Raw genomic sequence first — 18,482 nt, 5'->3', positions numbered from 1 at the left:
AGAAGGGCGGGGGGGGGGGGCGCGAGAGAGAGAGACAGAGAGAGAGACAGAGAGAGAGAGAGACAGAGAGAGAGGGAGGGAGAGAAAGAGAGAATCCCAAGCAGGCTCTGCACTCAGCCCAGAGCTGGACTCGACCCCAGCACCCTGGGATCATGACCTGAGCTGAAATCAAGAGTAGGTCACTCCATCGACTGAGTGATCCGGGCACACCAATTTCTGGAATATTTTAAATATACAAAGCGTCCGCAATGTTTTACCTCATTGATATTTAGTCACATTTGATTTTTTTTTTTAAGGAAATAACATAGTATAGATACTGAAACCACTTCCCCAATCTGAGATTGAAATTCGCGTTTTCTTCTATGTGTCTATTCTTCTACTGGATATATCTGTATTCACAGACAATACATAATTTTTGAGTTGTAAAGAGGTGTGAAAATAATATTTGAATCCTTTTGTGATTTCCTTTCTACACTCACACTATTTTTTGAAATTTTATGCACGTAGTTTCGTCGTTTTAAGTGCAGAAAAGTATTCTTTTCTGTGACTACACCAAATATTAACGTATTATCACATTGATGAACACTTAGGGTATTTCCAGGTTTTTTTTCTCTATTCTAGACGACGTGTTAATGACCACTGGAGTTGGAATTGCTGCATTATTCGGACAGTGCCCCTCCAGCTTTCCCAGATATCAACAAATGGCTTTTAAAAATGGTTGGACAATTAACACTCCAGAAGGATGTTCTGAGTTAGAGATAATGGAAAATAGTAATTTTCTTCTTGATGCTGGTAAATACCCCTGGTAGAAGGGTATTGGGGTAATGCACTACCCCACTTGGGTAATGTATTTTATTTTATTTCAGGCAATGTATTTTAGTTTAAAAAAAAAGAGCTCAAACTTTTGCACCGCATTTTTCAGATTACTTAAGTATGTTGTATATCACTTGGGATTGATAATGTTCTGTGATTTATCCATGTACCCACTTTATACATAAGGTAGTGGAGGCTCAGGGAAGTTCTACAACTTGTTTAGTTTGCTCCCTCAATTTCCTTTTCGGTCACTCCCATCAACCTACCTCACAAAACTACTGGGGATGAAAAATAAGACAATTTGTTTAAAACTCTACAAAATATTAAAGTGATTTTTTATATATGTACAATTCATTGGCTGTCTTTTTTCATAGTTATGCTCTTTATATCTCCATCACTCTTCTTACAGAGTTAGAACTAAATATCAAGAAATGTGGGGGAAATACATTCTTACAAAACCTCAAGGTACCATTTCAACTGGTCCTCCCCATGGGCAGAAGTATAGTTTAGCAAATGGTTTACTGCTGGGAGACTTACTCTTTTAATCCTTGATCTAAGCTTTAGTCTAACAGTAATTTAATTCTTAAAGATCAGTAAATACTGGCTCAAATGGGAGAACAAAAAATGGATTCAATACTGAAAGCTTCTGGGTTTCAGATAACGCTCTTCACAGAACTTCCTAGTTTCTAAGAAAGCAAATCCTGGCAGAGTGGAGAGCTCTGGAAATACAATGCCTGGATGCAAAAAAAAAAAAAAAAAAAAGCTAGTGTCTTAAAACTGTTAGAAAAAGGCACCCGCTGGGGCACCTGGCTGGCTTAGTCGGTAGAGCACGCTACTCTTGATTTCAGGGTCGTCTGTTCAAGCCTCACACTGGACATAGAGTCTATTTAAAATAAAAGTAAGTAAACATAAAACAAAAATAAGGAGAGAAAGAAAGAAAGAAAGAAAGAAAGAAAGAAAGAAAGAGGAAGGAAGGAAGGAAGGAAGGAAGGAAGGAAGGAAGGAAGAAAGGAAGAAAGAAAGAAAGAAAGAAAGAAAGAAAGAAAGAAAGAAAAAGAAAGAAAGAAATAGAAAGAAAGAAAAAGGGACACGGTGCTAAACACACCCAAGAAACCATTTTTACTGTTTTGAGGGCAGTAAGAGGTACATCAGGTCGGACAGGACACAGCCCTGGTTCCCTGTCATAAAACCCCATGTAATTACCACTACGTGAGTTGAACCAAGAGCCCTTCTGATAGTTCCTTCTTCGTTTCTTTCCTGTGGCATCTCATGCATAAAATTCTCCTGCATCCGTTCAATAATATCATTTTCAGATAGGCCTGACTAGCAAAGAGGCTTGATTTGAAAGTCTGGGACATCTCTGCAAAGCATCAGTTTCCTTGGCCTCAGAGAAGATTTTAGGCAGTGAATGAAAACACCGAGCTCAAGTTCCCCAGATGTTTTTGTTTCAAATATTTTTTTAAAAGTTTATTTATTTATTTTGAGAGAGGGGAGCAGAGAGAGGGAGAGAGCAATCCCAAGCAGTCCCCACACTGACAGCACATAGCCCGATGGGGGGCCGTATCTCACAAACCTCTGAGATCACGACCTGTGCCGAGATCAAGAGTCAGACGCTCAACTGACGGGAGTCACGCAGGCGCCTCTAGTTTCCCAGATGTATGACCCAAGAATTCCAGTCCTAGATATGCGCTCCAACCAAACTTGGACACCCAAAATCTGTATGTGAATGTTCATAGCAACATTGTTCGTGATAGCTAAAAGATGGAAACAGCCCTAATGTCCATCAGCGGACGCACAGATAAACAAAAGGCTGTGTATCCACACAATAGAATGTTATTCAGTCACAAAAAAGAATCAATTACTGATACATGCTACAACATGGGGTGAACCTCAAAAACATTAGACCAAGTGAAAGAAACCGGTCACAGAAGACCACATATCATCTGGATCCGTTTATAGGAGATATCCAGAAGAGGCAAATCTGTAGAGACAGAAAGTAGACTAGTAGTTGTCCAGGGCTGGAGAGGAGGAGTGACAGTCTATGGGTATGGTTTCTTTTTTTCTTTTTTTTCAGTGATGAAATCCTCTAAGGGTAGATAGTGGTGATGATTGCACAACTCTGAATATACTACAAAGAGTGACGGGAAATCAACCCTAGGCATGCAAGACCACAGAAGCCATTGCCACCATGTAGGATAATTAGGCTTTGGGCTTAAGATCCAGAGAAAATCTTCTGCGGGTCAAAAGTTTTGAACACCTGACATTGAATCCTGTCATCACTTTCAATGCTACCCACCCAAAGACGTGATAGGCTGTATTTGCTACAGCAGACTCATGGTGATTAAATTCAGATGAAATTTCAGGGCTCAAATATGCGAAAGAAATTTTACTAGTGCTACCAGGTCAGTTACCCTTTGATGCCCAAACACAGCAGAAGCTGACAAAGCTTCTCTGGAGCACAACCCTGGGAGGCAGGACTGAGGTCTGGGGGCTCACCCCATCCCCCCAGGAGCCAGCGCGGAACGGACGCTTACGGAAAGAATTCGTAAATGGAATTTGGTAAATTGTCAAAAGCTTTACTTAAACAATGAAATCCGTGGGGAGGTAAATAATTGAGGGGGGAAAAGTGGGTTCATCAGTCTGGCAACATGGACATTTTTACATTTTTGGGGGTGGGAGACAAATGAGCCATGACAGGAGTCAGGAATTTATATTCCCTGTTGTCCAGTTTTAGATCTGAGAGACCTGCTCTTTCCCCTAGATCAGAGTTGTTAGCTTGATCAACCTACAGCGTCCAAGTCGAAGCACCTGCTGCATAGTCTGAGAGACAGACACTGTGGCCAGGGACGGTGGGGGCAGCTCTCCTCACTCTTCCTCCAAGCCCTTCTGTGAATGTTCGTGTCCCTCAAATGGGATTCAGGGGATAGGGACGAAGCAGCAAAGAAAATGGGACTTATTTCCAACCTGTACTTTGAATCAGGAATAAACGTAGTAAACTTACTGGGGCATCTGGGTGGCTCAGTCAGTTACGAGTCTGACTCTTGGTTTCAGCTCAGGTCATGATCTCATGGTTCATGAGTTCGAGCTCCACGTGGGGCTCTGTGCTGACAGGGTGGAGCCTGCTTGGGATTCTCTCTCCCTCTCTCTCTCTCTCTCTCTCTCTCCCTCTCCCTCTCTCTCTGCCCTTCCCCTGTTCACATGCTCACTCTCTCTGCCTCTCAAAATAAATAAATAAACATTAATTTTTTTTAAAAAAAGCAGTAAACTTAAAGTTTTTTTTTCAACGTTTATTTATTTTTGCAACAGAGAGAGACAGAGCATGAACGGGGGAGGGGCAGAGAGAGAGGGAGACACAGAATCGGAAACAGGCTCCAGGCTCTGAGCCATCAGCCCAGAGCCCGACGCAGGGCTCGAACTCACAGACCGCGAGATCGTGACCTGGCTGAAGTCGGACGCTTAACCGACTGCGCCACCCAGGCGCCCCGAAAAAGCAGTAAACTTAAAACTGGATGGATGTTGAAAACCATACATCCATCACCAGGTGAATGAATAAACAAGATGTGGTTAGTCCATCCAATGGACTACTGCTTAGCAAAACAGAGGAACAAACGATTGACCCATGCAACATATGGACAGGTCTCAGAAAAACTATGCTAAATGAAAGAAACCAGACACAAAACACTACATGTTGAGTTACTCCATTGATAGGCAGCTCCCATAAAAGGCAAAACTGTAGAGACAGAAAATGGACTGCTGATCACCTGGGGCTATAGGCGCAAGTGAGGATCCCATCGGAACAAGGCACTTGCTGAGGGTGACAAAAAAAGGCTGTGATGAATGACCATTACACAATGGTGACCATTGCAAAACAGGATACATTTACCATCTCATTGAACTACACACTTAAAATGGATGAATTTTATGATATGTAAAGTATGTCTCAAAAAAGCCATCAACAATTACATGAATGAATGGAAGAATTGTAAACAGTGGTCAAATTCCTAACAACAGAAAAGAACGATAGGCTGATCCTTTGAATAGGAGGAGTCAGTTTCAATGAACTGTCTTCGTGGAAGTTAAAAAGGAACATAAGCAAGAATGAATGAGAAAGAGACGTAAAATAGAAAAGAGGAAGGACAGCATGAGTTCCATCTTCTGTTTCATAGCGGAAATAAAAACACGCCTGTTTCATTGTTTCATTAGCTATGAGTCCAGCTGGTCTCCCAACCCCCAGCTGCCCTGTCATATACATAAAGGCATATGGGTACATTCTGTTACAGTTTTACTTAACTAAAGATAACACCTTTGCTCTGGAGGTTTCCCCATTGACCCACCCGGTAATGGTACCAATGAAAACATTAGGTTAAGTCAACTCAACAGAATTTAGCTACAGTGGATGCTGGCTCCATGTGATTATTTATTAATGAACTGAAATGTTTGGGGCCAGTCCTGCATACCAGAAGAAAGGCTCCAGTATTTACGTTTCCCAGCTTTTGCAAACAGGGAATTTCACTTGTCTTCAGTCGGATGATACTTTTCCAATTTCCCCACGAGATCGCCAAGAGTGAGAATGGCAATTCAGAGATGAAAACTGTAAATTCTCTCCATTCCTTAAAAAGTGATTTGTCTTGGCTGGAATAACTGAAAGAATTCAAAATGGCAACAATCCCACCTTTTCGTTTTTCTATCCTTCCCCATTTGAAAACAGATTTCCCATAAACAGGGTGGGCAGAATCTCCAAATACCTGAAAGTATCTACGTATTAATTTTTAGAATTTTGTTTTTTAAAAAGTTATTTTCTACTGAATATAAAGTTGCTGTTTTTCACAGAAAACTTGAAACATATATTTTTTATTCAGGTCTCGAGTCAGAAAGGCAACCAAAATACAGAAAACACACACACACACACTTAAACGGGCACAGGAGAGCAATAATCTCTCACGATCACCAGAAATGATTTCTCTTGGTTGAGGCAACTTTGGCCTTGGACTTTGGCATCTTCGTATGTTGGAAGATGGTTCTATTTCCCCCCCCCCCCAAAAAAACCATGGAAACACCATCAACAGAGAGCCATTCTTCAGACAGAGTTTCAGGAAGATTCGGTTGAAAATTTAATCGCATGGCCAGAGGTAAAGAATGTGTGCGAACAATTTTACCACAAGCTTTGCCCAACAAACACACCATCCTTCCTACTCCAAGATGGCCTCACAGGACACTGGCTGGCAGTGGCATCCACGCCCTGAGCTGCTGGCGGTCACGGACGGATCTTTATGTGGCCATCTTGTCTCACACAGTCTTGCTTTTGAACAGCTGTCCGCAGTAAGGGCAGAACTGTAGCCCCACCAGACTCCCTGGCATTCACGAACACCCAATAAACCTCTCTAGACTCAACGCCGTAGGGACTAGATCATTTTCAGGGCCCGGTGCAAAATGAGAGCGTAGGGCCCCTTGGTCAGAATTCAGGAAGAATTTCAAGACCGTGAGTGCAGAGCTCATACCAAGCGGGAGGTTCTGTGCGACGTTACAGTTCACACACTGGGACCCGCACGGGCCACCACGGGAGGACTTCCACGGCCACGGAGCACTGCGTGTGTTTGGGGCTGCCGCTGAACTGCATCCTCTAACAACAGAAACATCTCCTGGGGAAAGAGGTTCAGTGCCTCCAACAGAAGCCCTGCTGGCCCGGCAGCTTGTCGCTCTGATGTGGTTCAGGCTGCAATAAAACTGGCAGCATCGGCAGGGGGTGGGGGGGCTGGTGAGAGAGGCTCCCCCTGTAAGGACCCCTCCCCGGAGGATGCCCGTCACTCCTTCCCCAATATTTACTGAGGCACCGCCCAGGGGAGTGGAAACGCCCAATGGCGTCCAGGAGCTGGCTACACAGTAGGGAAGGAGGAGGAGAGAAATTTAAATGATAACAGCTACCTCCCAAAATGCAGTGTGTTTTTGGAATAAAAAGTGAGTCAGGGCGGGCAGGGCAGTGAGGAAGTCAGGACGGTTTTCCTAGAGGGCACACCTCCGTGGTCATTTTGCCCCAGCAGGGCTCACTGTCCCACTTCTGCACTCCGGGTCTGCCCCATGTGCCTGCTGCCCTCCCTTTCCCCTCCGCCAGTTGACTTGCCCGGCGTGTGCTCATCTTTCCAAACCCTGCCCTAGCCTGCACCACCCAGCTGCCCTGCCCCAAATCGAGACATGCCCTTTTCCCTGCCTTCTCAGGGTCCCCTCTCTCTTCACTGTGACGTTCAGGATTCAAGAACTTAACCCTTGCATGGTAAAGATCACTTACTGCCTGGGGAAGTGATGTAAAAGGTTCAGCACAGGCCGTGTAACATCAATAAATGTTTTCCTTTGTGTATCTGTCTGCCGTCCTACAGCCTGAATTCCTTAGGAGCAAAAGTGCTTTCGTCTGTATCCACGGTGTCCAGCGCGTGGACCTGGCCGTGGCAGGTGCTTAGCAAAGATTCATAACGTGAACGACTTCAATGGTCAGTCACATCCACCACACTGGTCCAGACGCTCACCGCATATGAACAACCTGACACAGTGTCAGTGGAATGGAGCTGTGACACAGCACCCAGACCGGGGCATCCTCGTTAGTGAAGCAGCCTTCCTACAGGCAGGTGGGACATTTTACTTCCCATCGCGCCAGCTGATAACGTAATGCCACCAAGCTGTATTTGACGTGGGAAAACTCAGTCATGTAACTCTATCTCCATCCTAGGAACATATGTCGGTCAGAGACGATAGAACCTTCCCGACTCTTTCTGCTATGACTTTCTACCACCACCATTAAAGTGAAATCCAAGAGGCGCTGGGCAAAACACAAGGCAAAACAAAATCAGGGATGAGGGGATTTCCTGCAACTGGTTTCATCCGCTTTATTCCTTTCGTTTTAGTTACGAAGTAGGCTCTGAGCTCCTTGCTGCACTCTTGTAACACGGAACCTTGCAGACTGAGTATCTGAAGAGGCTGTGTCATGGAAAGTTATCAGCCTTAACACCAGGGCAGGGACTCAAGAGCCAAAGACCTGCTTTGCCTTTATGGGCTCCACGACCCCGGGCAGATTACTTAACCTCAGTTTCCTCCTCGGTAAGATGGAGATAGTAGGTCCTACTTCACGGGGTCATGGTGAAGATTAGCTGTTTCTGGAACCCTGCCTGGCACATGATAACCGTAAATGTGGCTATCATCATCATCATCCCCATTGCTTGTCTCCTGGTTCTGGTTTCTGTTTGTCCAGTCGCTGTCTTACTAGCCACCCTCTTTCTGTCACATGGTTCCTGTTCTCCCGGCCCCTCAGAATCACCTAGAAAACATTTTTTTTTTTTTTTTTAATCGAGGAACCAGAGACTCAAGCAGCTGATCCAAGGCGGGCAATTCTAACAGGCAGGCAAGGTTGAGAACGTGGGCAAGGCTCTGCCACGGAGGCCCGGGGACGGGAATACAGGGAGTGAGATGTAGCTGGCTGGAGCCACGTCTTCCCTCCGTGCCCTCTGTGGCTGCGTCCCCAACTCTGCCTCTGCATCAAAGACCAAGCATGCCAGGTCAGCAGGCCAGCTCCACGGAGGCTCACCCTTTCTTCCTTTGATTCCTTTCCTTCCATTGGAGTCTGAGGTTGGAAGGAGACTGAGAACAGGGAGCGGACGCTCCAGGAGACTCCATCTGGACCTGGATGGCCAGCTCAGAGCTCGGCTTCCGCGCAGGAGGGCTACGGCCCGAGGGCAGGCAGCTGGCCACCTGGACTTTACGTGCAGCCATCAGCTTCGTCACCCCTGTGAACCAGGGACAACTTTTTTTTTGAGTGAAAATAATTTTCGGCAAAGCTAAAATTTAGAACTAAAGCTGACAAAACCGTTCTTTGTTTTTGATGGCAACTTCTCTTCCACTGGCATCTGGACTCTCCTCCCTTAGTAAATGGAGTGGGTTAGATACCACGCCAACGGCTCAGGACCTCGATTCTGCCGGACGTGAGTGTGTCTCAACCATGGACGATTTAAAAAACATTTTTTTTTAATGTTTATTTATTTTTAAGAGAGAGAGAGAGACAAAGTGTGAGCTGGGGAGGGGCAGAGAGAGAGGGAGACACAGAATTGGAAGCAGGCTCCAGGCTCCGAGCCATCAGCCCAGAGCCCGACGCGGGGCTCGAACTCACGGACCGTGAGATCATGACCTGAGCCGAAGTCGGACGCTTAACCGACTGAGCCACCCAGACGCCCCTGGACAAGTTTGTTCAGTCGACCATTCCTTCTTTTCCTACCTTGCTATCGTGGTTGCTTTTTCACAATTTACGCAGGCAAACAGGTAACCACCCTTGTTAAGCCAGTAATTTCGGTATTATACACGCCGTGCCAGTAGGTTCAGGGTAAAAATCAGATCTGGCCTCATAAAGTACATAGGCTTTTGACAATAATTATTTCCCACTACAGATTTGGGGCTGGCTCCACATGGTCGAATCCGTCCCCAAGCAGATATTCAACCATCTCCTAAATGGAATGCACTTTGGCAGACTTGCTCGTTTAAACTAAATTAAATAATAAACCCCCTGTGGTCACAGAGTACCTTTTCTCTACTTTCAACAGGCTCCACACCATAATGCCGATCGCACCATCCTGTGTCACACAAATATGCGAATATACATTGCACTGGAATACGTGGTAAGACTTCTTATGTGCAGACATCACAGCAGCCTAATAATTTCACAGCGTTACTCGCATTTTCAGTCAAATGTTGGGCCAAGTGACACAGCGTATCTATGCTTAAGAATATGGCTTTATTTACTTCAGTAATCTCTATAACCAACGTGGGGCTTGAGCTCCTGACCCTGAGATCAAGAGTCACACGCTCTACCAACCAAGCCAGCCAGGTGGCCTAATAACATGGTTTTAAGAAGAGTATGGACACACGCGCGCGCACACACACACACACACACACACACACACACACACACACGAGGTCGACCCTTCTTCCTTATTATTCTCGAATATACCAAATAAAACATGGTTTGCTTATGCCTGGGCAAAGTCCACAGTTCAGATTTTTTTTTTTTTCCTCCCACAAAGTTTAACTGGAAAGGGAAAAAAAAGTGGTTTATTGAGGGTAGTTAGGTGTCGGGTTCTCCTCTTTCCCTCTATTACAACAAGGTCTATCCAGCCTTCTTATTTACACAGGAGGTTTGACTTAGGTTATTTTTCTCCCCACTGGAGAGCGTGGAGTAATGGGTACCTTTATGACAGCTTGTTGGGATTAGAATCGGCAAATTTTACTTGCCTGTTTTGTCCAAATTTCAAAAGATAATCCCAATGAAAGAAATACTTATGAGGATGGGAAGTAATGTATCATAAACTGACAATAAGATAAAAGATAGCTGCAGGCAGTAGGAGTTGAAGTAACTCCTTATTCGAGAGATAGTCAAGGCAATGGGAGAGGAAGAGACATTAGAAAGAACAGAACAAGGCACTGTGCTAATCCGGAGATGGGGTTATTCCAGTAGAAGGGAGGAAAGTCCAAAAAGGTGGGTGGTGGGTGACCAGAGCCAAAAAGAGACCCAAGCAACCCCCCATCAGTTATACCATCAGGAACAGAGAGAGGAGAAAGCAGAGTCAAGGCAGGCCAGTTCTCAGAGATGACTCAAGCCCTGCTTCCCCCCACCCCATCCCATCCCCAAGACTCCTCATTTAGTGACAGTGGTAAAGAGGCAAGGCATTGGAAGGGACAGCACAATAAATCGACTCTTCCTTCCCACAAAGTCACTTAGAGATCATCCAACTCAGCACTCTAGAAGTTTCTGCAGAAATGTTCCCTTTAGCAGAGGAAGCTAACTCCAAAAGGTCTGGAGCTATGGCCTAAAGCCATCCAAACAATCGAGCGGGTTTTGTCTTAAAAGTTCATGTAAATGTTGTGTGTTATATCATGGCCCATCCATCTTTGTTGTCTTTTTTAAAGTAAAATAAATTTTACATCTTTCCGCAAAACGGATGCTTGGGTGACCTGGGCCCAGTCTCTCCCGCAGCTCAGCACAATTGCTGGCACACTCCCCAATATGACCCCAACCTGTGGGCGGTTGAAGACGTTTGTGTCTACGCCTGGACTCCTCCCTGACCAGACTGAGAAATGAGGACACGGGACATGTGAGGCTACCTCCCAGTGCCAGGGACAGTACCCACCAAGAGACAGCTCCTAGTTTCAAGAAGCCCAAGGTCCCACTGAAAGGAAGCAGGTGGCTAGGACTGGGGCCCCAACCCAGGCTTTGCTACCCTGCCCTGGTCCTCCCTTGTGCCATGCTGCTTCTCATTGTCCCGAAAAGACCCCCGGTCTCTGTGGCCCAGCAGAAAGTGTCTAGGGAAGGAGGCGGGACAGTCACCAGATTCTCGCTAATGAAATATTCCTGTGGCCTTTGACAAGGACTGGACACCTTGACTCCCCACCTGCTAATCCTCTCCCTCCCCAGAGAGGCAGGCAGGGTGTGCCACGTAGCATAACCGTTCTTGGGAAATTGCAACTCAACGCTTGCCCAACACCCACAGGGAACAACTAGATCCCAGCCTGGCTAAGCACATGTTCAAGACAGGTACATCTTCTCTGGGGAACCAGGCCGGAGGGGAAGCTGTTAAGACCAGACTGTCTTAAAGACAAATCACAGATTCAACCATTTGAGAAGACAGAAGGGGTGGAAGAAGGGGAGGGGGGATGAAATCTCAATCTAGCTAAAATTGGACCCAATATAAATAATTAAAACAATCAGGCACATTTAAAATATCTCCACAGTCCTTTCTGTTTCCCCTACTTAAACTTTAACCCTGTTATTCTGCTAGAAATGGAGGCCAAATGAGGATTTTAGTGACACCACAGAACTTTCATTAGATTATTCGGTCTTAAGTAACTTCTTAAATGTCCACATGATTCAGGGGTTAAGAAGTAGAATTTCTGCTCATTTTGAAGCTATGGAAGGTCCTTTAACCCTGAAAGAAGATCCAGGGAAGTTTTGGGAGAGAGCACATCATGCAAGTGTATGCAATGCTTTTATAGCCTATCTTATCCCCATGGGCAGACTCCGTCTGGTTCATCTCTGTACCTTCAGTGCTTGGCCAACCATAGGCTGGATACAAGGGTTCAGGAAGGAATGCTGTGAGAAGGTTCTGGAATTGTGTGGGAGTTTGGAAGAATAGACCCCCCCCCCCCGGCCACGCCCATCTTTCTGGTCCTGGAAGGAAGAAGGGAAGAGAAGGGCAGACACAACACCTGGACAGACTGGATGCCTAGCATTGCTGACACTGGGCTGGGGAGCCGCTGGGGAGCCTTGGGGATGCCAAGGCAGGGTGGGGGTGGGGTTTACCTGAAGTAGGAGCTGGTCCCAGGACCAGCAATAAAAGTGACCCCCTGGCTTCAGTGAGAAGGCAGCAGAGGCTTGAAATGCCTACAGAATTGGAGGTGGGTACTAAGAGGCAAATAAATAACCAGGGAGACCTGGGTGGGGGGCACACTGGTTGGCCTAGAAACTGGGAATTAATCAGTAAATCCCAGCAGACTCACCAGAAGTCAGGAATACTGAGCTGTTCTCACAACTCTTTCCTTACATATGTTAATCCATCCCACCGGGACTGGGGAGTGGGTTGTCCCACCCAAAGTTTAGCCCCCCTGCCCACCCCTGGCTCAGCCAGCTGAGGGGTAGGGGCAACCTAAATGGAATCCTGGGCAGGGGGCCACATTTGATTATTTTGTGGTTACACCTGTGTTCTTATTATTTTTCAATTCCTATCAATTGATTTAAATGAACGAATTGCCCCTTTGGTTGGGGCCATTGTTACCAAAGCTGGTGAGTGCAAGTTAGTCCTGAGAGATGAGTTCTCTTAGATCACCAGCCAGCTAACCGGGTTTCTGAGTGTCAGATGTAAGAGTTCCCTAGAGTTCCCAATGGCAGGTAACACCGCCCTGCCAGAGTACATTTAACAGTCTGGAATGTTTCTGGCTGTCACTCCTGGGGTGGGGAGGTGACTACTGGCATGCAAACATCCCACAACGCACAGCAAGGCCCCACAAGGAATGACTTAGCCCAAAATGTCAACAGCGCCCAGGTTGAGAATTTGTCCTCAAGGAAAGTCAGCCTGGGAAGTCCTGGCGGGGGCCATCTGACCCCTGACTCCTTGCGCCCACCTTTCTCTAGGCTACAGTACCCATTCAATGCCAGACCCTGCTCTGTGCAAGAAAACAGTGCAGTTAGAAAACCCCAGTCCACCAGGAAGCACCCAGTGCAGTCATTAGGATAGAACCATAAAGGGGCGCCTGGGTGGCTCAGTGGGTTAAGCATCTGACTCTTGATCTCGGCTCAGGTCACGATCTCACAGTTCATGTGTTTGAGCCCCACATCGGGCTCTGTGCTGACAGTGCAGAGCCTGCTTGGGATTCTCTCTCTCTCCCTCTGTCTGTACCTCCCCGACTCATGCTCTCTCTCTCTCTCTCAAAATAAATAAATAAACTTAAAAAAAACTGAAAAAAAAATAAAAAGGATAGAACCATAAAGACTGAATTGTCATATAACGTAATGGCATCTCGAGTGAGTTTTCTAAAGCATGGATGATGGGATGGAGGAAAACAGAGGCCAGGAGTTTGAGAGATAGACCCAAAGGGTGGTGCACATTTGGGGAAAGAAGCTGTCGCCATATCTCCACGCAACCTGCCCTTCCCCGCAGCAGAAGAAAGAAAAGAGGGGGGCGTGAGCTGGTCCCAGTAGGAAGGTTCGGGGTCTGCACTGATTGTGTGCTGAGAGCGGCAGCATTCTGGGAAGAAGCACTTGGTACGGACAGACTCTTTAAAATTTCATCAGCCTGGGTTAACCTCTGCCCACAGAGAGGTGACAGCTCACGAGGGAGCTGATGGAGATGGGAAAAAGACCAAATTTCCCTCCCCATCAATTCATTTCACCAGGTCTTATTTCAAAGTTTGTCTGAGATCAGCACAGGCAATGTCTTCCCAGATGACACTCTGCCTTTGCACTCGGTGATAGATTTGTTGGCAATCAACAGCAGAAAAGAGAGTCGGACTCTCCACCCACAGCCTTGGGAGCCTTTCAAGAAGCCACCACAGGTGTCCTTAAGAGCAATTTCTAAGCAAAGTTCAACCCTTGGTTAAAAATGTGTTTTGAGAACAGTTCCTATTTAATTTGATGTGATGCCTTGCACTGTCATTCAGATATTTTAGCAACAGGGCCCTTCGCCTTCCCCACCAGATCACTTCCCTGGCTAAACCAGAACAGCCAAGCTCCTTGAAAACCACAGAAGCGTGTCTTATACATTCTGCTACTGGTTTTTCCCCAAGTTCAAAACCACCACTGTCTCTTCCGGTATTTCTGCAGCTCCCAAAAACTAAGATGAAAGGGATACAGGGGAAGGTCTGCATGGTGGAGATCTGATGATTATGTCAGAAATGTTTGCTGCGTGTCTGTTCAGCATGCAGCACCGCGCTGGCCCTGGGCACAGACAGATGGATACAATGCCAACCAACCATACGGAGGGCACAGTGGTTCCAAGCTGGGCTCGGGAAAGCTATGGTCTTGGTTCAAATCTTAGCTCTGTTACTTATTATGAAACCAGGTGAATAACTTACTAATCTTTGCCTTCTATATCTGTAAAATGGAAAGTAAGAAAACTTTTACCTGCTTGGTTTATTATAAGGATCAAGTGAATTGATACATGGGAGGTCTCTGTAATAGACACAGGAAGTCCTCGTGAAGGCGGGCTAGAAGCGTTCTCGGAGAGCCTACAGGTTGGCTGGTCACCTCAACATCTCTGATGGCTTCTGCAAGTTACCTGTCATCCCCCAGACTGAGCAATAACCTTCTGCAGAAATTTTAGTGATCAGCTTCAGACTCCTAAGAAGTCCAAAATGTGGCCTCTTCTGTTGTAGGAGCCCACCTAGAAATGACCATGAAATAGCTACTATGTACAACCCAAATTCAGAAGGGAGAGATCTATGCCAACCAGAATTATCTGGAACTCTGCAACAACTTCATGCTGGAGGAAGAAGCTGACCTCATATGAGATCAAAATAACTAAGAAGGGGAACTTGCTAAATGTCTTCTCTGAAGGTCTGACGAGCAGAGGAGGGTGGTGTTCCAGAAGAACTTTTTTAGGTTGCCCATATAAATTCCACGATGAAGGTAGGAAATCAAGTGGGCACAAAACAATTCTAAGAGGAGCTTCATGACCTCAGGAAATATAAACAGGAGTACTCCAACAAAGTTTTTAACATTCTGTATTTTGGATATTTAGATTTAAGGTGTTGAAACCTAAATCTAGGTTTTGTAGGAAGGAGACATAGATTTGCAATGTGTTATGGGAAACCTAGCTCTAAATGACAAGAGGCTCTCTGGTAAACCACTGGGCATATAATTTTGATGAAGGGGGGAGTTTCTCTTTTTAAAACGCTATACATTGAGTGCATCTGGAGGGAGCTATAGTCCCATGGAAGTCTACAAGTAACTCACTATGAGGGAACTTTGAGAGATTAAGGCTCAGCTTGTACTTTTCAGAAAGAGAACATGTAAGTCTTCTGGACTCTACTCCTCTATGGCTCCTGGGTCGGAAATCCTACCTCTTCCCATTTCATTAACCAACAAATGTTTACTGACACCAGCCATAAGCTCAACCAGTGTGAAAGATACAAGAAAACTTTAACATGGACAATGGTCAACAGCTAACCACCCTTTCATTCTCTGCCCAGCACAATCTATGTATAAATTTGTTCAATGAAACAAGAATGCAGCACCATTAGCCAATAAATGCATCTCTCAAAGATAACACCCTCTGGTTTAAGGGGCTGTTTCCACATTTCTCTCCTTGTTAGTTCCTGAGCTTATTTAGGAAAGAAATAGTTTCCTATTTATTGCTATATCCATCATTTACAGTGCCTGACACATGATAGTCAATATCATTTGTTGAGTGAGTGAGTAATGGATGGGTGGATGGATGATGTAGGCATGAATGTATAAAGGGATGAATGAAGGGTGACTGAAAAGTAAGATTTAGGATCAAAGGAAGAAGTGGAACAAACCCAACTAGAGTAACAAAATGAAGACAAAATCAAAAACAGGTAGAAAATCTTTGGTGGAACAAGGGTGTGTCTTGAAAAGTGGAGGAGACATAGGTTAGACAGATCATCCCATGATAATGCTCACCAAAAATTGCTCTTGTTTTAAGATATTTCCTCTTACTCAGTCATTAGAAGAAAATGGAGATCAGCCAGCCACATTATCTCCCTGGAAAAGGCTTCAGATATTTGAAAACTGTGGCCGTTTACTCTGTATCCAGTTTTGCTAACAGTTGTGTCCATAGCACTTGACAGACAATACATGCACAATGCATATTGTTAAAAGAATGAGTTCCTGATTTGAGCTTGCTCTTTCCCACAGCTTTAGCCATGGTCTTCCCTGGTCCACACATTAAGCCAAATTTCAGAGTTCCAAAACTTGATTTCCAAACTGATTCTGTCTTGGACGAAGACTACTGAATTAGAGTTGCCCACGCTCTGGGTAGTGTTGGATGATTACTAAGCAGGCTTGATCACATAGGTCTCTCTACACATTTAGGTATTAAAAACCATTTAGAACTGTGAATGTAGAGTCTTCACATAACTCGTTAGACCTCCTTTTGAGAATATGGCAGACTGCACAAAATGTAGTTAAGTTGGCCCCACGGTCATCTGACCATCCCAGAATTCAAAGCGATGGCAACGGTAGGTATTATTTGGATGATGCCACAGGGGCATGTGGGGCTCCCTGTCCCAAATCTCTTACTTGATTGAAGTCTGGCCTTCACTTCTTGAGCTTCAACTCAACAATCATTGGATGAGGTATGATTCCACCACCTACTCACATCATCTTTCTTCTACCAGTCTTTCTTGCTCTGGTTTAGACAAAATTCTGCCCCTGAATCTATATCCACCAGCACAGGGTATACCTGCTCTATTTCCACACTAAAGACGGACTTCTCCCCACTGGGGACAAGAACTGAGAACCATCTCCTACCACCCACCCCCGTTAGCTGGGACAACGTTGCCTTATTCCCCTTGACTTGTCTGTCTCTTCTCCTTCCAACCATCACATCCTCTTCCCGGTCATAGTCTTCTCAGACTAACCACGTCTGTTCTCTCTCACCTCCCTCCTGCCTGGTCTCCTGCCCTCCAGCCCTGTGCACGTCCGCACACGTCATTCACACCTGTTTGGTTTTAACTTGGGTTTTTAACTTGATTTTTAACTTTTAACTTGATTTTTAACTTGGGAGCCCAGACCACAACTTCTCGTTTCTTCGCAGTTTCACGGCACCCAGTTCAGAGCCTTGGAGTGAGGCCCCCACTCAGTGGCAACTGACGCCAATGTCAAAAGGTCTTTCCTTGGAACCAACCAACTCTATTCAGCCTCTTTCATGGCGTCCTGAATTTGCTTTGCTCTATAGCCTCCCTGACCTTCCCCAGGTCAGGGCTATTATTACGTTTTTAAGCTCTGCTCAGGGTCCATTTATAGGACAGTATTTATTTATTTATTTATTTATTTCTGGCTGTGCTTCCCAATGATTCTTGCCCTCTGAACTCCATGCCGGAAGGCTTTTTGTTGTGAAACTGCTAGGTCTGGAAACTCCAGAGCGCCCCCCATCACAGACTTTGACTCACACACCATCCATCTGCTTTGCGGGGTCAAGGGGTAAATCTACATCCCCGAGGACCATTTTCAGACTAGGAAAACAGTAACTTAGCAAGACTGCTTTCCACGCTCTTTGCGAGCATCGGAAAACCCACACCTCAACTGCTCAGGTGTGCCAACAGGCACTTTTCAAAGTGAGAGGCAGATTCATTTCAACGACACTTTGCTTTGCTTTTTGCTCTTTAGTTCTCTTGGCTTTAACTCCATTTGGTTCTGGCTAGCCTCGTGCCATACCATGCAGTCCTCATTTTCAGGTCCCTTTTGTATCTGAAATCGTTGAGACCTCTTGCATTATAGTAAGTTTTAGAAGTCCCACATAATAGCATGTTTAGGTCAGGATCTCTGCAAACAGAACCTCGTTAAAACCACCCCTTCTTCCTGCTTCCATGCTGAGGGGTTAGCCTGAGGTTTCTGAGTAATGTTTTTGGTTTCAAGAACGAGAAGGGACTCGGAGGGCTGAGCGACCTTCACAAGTCTTTATTTAAAATTACAGATCATTTTAAGAATCGAGGATGAGACGACTATTGACCTATCTTATAAAGGCTAACTTGTAATTCGGGATATGCCCATTAAGAAAATAGTGCCCGTTATCAGATAGTTCCTCACACTTACTGAATAAAAGACTCTCACCTGTTAACAGGCCCATTTGGACTGTCTTTCTAGCAGACATGTCCTTGATTCTAATCATATTTAACTTTGCTTATTACCAGAGAGATGATACTTTTCTCTTGTATTCTATACTTTTCCTGAAAATCAATTCTTTTTCTCCCCATAAAGGACGAGAAGATTCAGTAGCTTTAACTTAGGACTTTGATCCTTGCCCACCTACACACACACACACACACACACACTTTCTCCCTCCTCTCGGGATACTTTTCTCCAACTGCAGACGCTTGCCTCATAATCACAGATGGGCTAATGCTTTCCCGGTTTTGAAAACGAGAAGGTCTCCGGACCCTGACCTTAATGAGAGCGGATGGCA

The 18,482-nt window shown here is 45.4% G+C and overlaps 1 protein-coding gene across 6 annotated transcripts in view; it reads right to left on the bottom strand.

Moving 5' to 3' along the window:
* AGPAT4 (1-acylglycerol-3-phosphate O-acyltransferase 4) overlaps window positions 1-18,482 on the bottom strand; it is a 125,612-nt gene that overhangs the window by 105,871 nt on the left and 1,259 nt on the right. The window lies entirely within an intron of this gene.

The sequence above is a fragment of the Herpailurus yagouaroundi genome, unplaced genomic scaffold, assembly GCF_014898765.1.
Source record: "Herpailurus yagouaroundi ecotype Mexico unplaced genomic scaffold, PumYag 198, whole genome shotgun sequence".
In the NCBI taxonomy this organism is placed as follows: domain Eukaryota; kingdom Metazoa; phylum Chordata; class Mammalia; order Carnivora; family Felidae; genus Herpailurus; species Herpailurus yagouaroundi.
This window is presented reverse-complemented; position numbering and strand designations above follow the sequence as displayed.